Below are 1,783 nucleotides of genomic sequence, written 5' to 3'. Positions count from 1 at the left end.
TGCGCCGGCAGATGGAGGGCGAGAAGCACAGGCACAACGGGGAGAGAGCCGAACCGCGCAGGAAGACGGAAGCGGCGGCTGCCTTTTGTCGGGACTGGCACTTTTGGGTAATCTTACCGCTGGAAGACAAGCGTAACACACAGTGCGACGAGCCACTCRGAGACCTGACAAAATTAAAGCAACGCTGGGCAGCCAAGGACACTGCTTTTCACCGCTGTCTCCATTTAGGCCCCGTGAAAGCACAGTAACATCTGCTAAGTGAGAGTCTTCTTTTTTTTAAAGAAAAGGCAAGCGAGGGAGATCAAGAGGAGGAAAAAAAATAGGATGGGGAAGGATGTTGTTAAGTGGGAAGCCTCGCTACTGCTTATTGCTCTGATCACTGCTGGTTCCCCCCCCCCTTCTTTTTTTCCGGATCTTTACTCAAAGAAAGAGCAGCGTGATTTTTGCATGCTGACGGCTTGCCAAGGCAATACGCGGGCCAACRTCGCGAAGCCCCTTGCTGAACCGCGCTCCGGTGACAAGGTTATGTAAATAGGGCTGGATGAGCATGACGTGGCGGGACGGGGAGGGCTCGGCGCCGTGGCTCCCCGACGCCGTGATGCGACGCGCACGCTGCCTCCGGGGGGGGTGGGAGCAGAGAGGGGCCGCTCCCCCTCGCTCGCCCTTCCGGCTCGCCAGCCCCCTCGATTGCATCGAAGCTAACGAAGCAGCGCGGCCTCTCCCGGGGCGGCCTTTGCAGGTCCTAGGTCAGGACCCCRCTCGCCGGCACTTGGAGGGGTCCTGACCCCGCGTCAGTTAAGATTTCCTAAGTGTGAGAGCAGCAGGCCTGGCGGCCGCGGGGCCCAGGCAGCCAAGCCGCACACTCCCTGCAGCTCCTCGGCTCCTCCGCCGAGCCAAACGCCCCGYGCCTCTGCCAGCCCGTGCCGCTGCRGCCRCGGCCCCRCAACGGAGCGGCTACGGGGAGCGGCCACTGCCTTCGTTCGGYGCGGTGGCCTTGCCGGAGCGTCCGGTGGGGCTTCTCCACAGTGCTCTCCGCAGCACTGTGCCGGTGCAGGAAAACCGCTGCTGGAAGTCACACGCCGTCCCCCGAGCAGCAGCCGGGATGAGAAGCTGGGATGGCGCAGCTTTCCGGAGGGGGGCAAGAGGCTCTCCATCGCTTAACGCGGGGTGGGGAGGAGGATGAGGGGGTTGGCAGAGCCGAAAGCGGGCGAGTACAATGCCTCTGTGTGCGGGGATCCTGCTCGTTTCCAAGGGCCGTGAAGCAGGAGCAGGGGGCAGTGGTGGAGGGAGCCCCGGGTTTGCAGCCTCGGTCCTGCCCGGAGGCATCATCCGGGCTGCGGGAGGAGGAGAGAGGCCGAGCGCTGGGAAGGGCTGAGCGAGGTGCCGCCTGGAAAGCCGGGCTGTCTGCGGAGCCTCAGACTTGAATGAATAATTCCCCCGGCTGGATGTGTGTGTGTGTGTGTGTGTGTGTGCGCGCACATGTGCGTGTGTGCAATTCCTCCCACACACACCAGCCCAGGGAGCGGAGATCAGCTGGTAGGTCCTTGTTTGGTTGCATTCCCCTGCTTCCCTCTCCAAAGGAGCCGGTGGCAGCTCTCTGATCCGGTGCCAACCGGGCCACGTCCCTGAGCCCCTGCGCACCCGCACCGCTCCCCCTCTCCCCCCTGCCCATGTTCAGAGCCGGGGCCGGGGCAGGTCCCAGGGGGCGGGGGGTGGGGGGGGTCTCGCCTTTGGCTCTGCCCGGCCACAGCGGCGGTGCCGGGGCAGCGCGGGGGGTGCGCGC

Source organism: Apteryx rowi, unplaced genomic scaffold (genome assembly GCF_003343035.1).
Source record: "Apteryx rowi isolate R43461 unplaced genomic scaffold, aptRow1 scaffold_56, whole genome shotgun sequence".
Classification (NCBI taxonomy): Eukaryota; Metazoa; Chordata; class Aves; order Apterygiformes; family Apterygidae; genus Apteryx; species Apteryx rowi.
Note: the sequence above shows the minus strand (reverse complement) of the source record.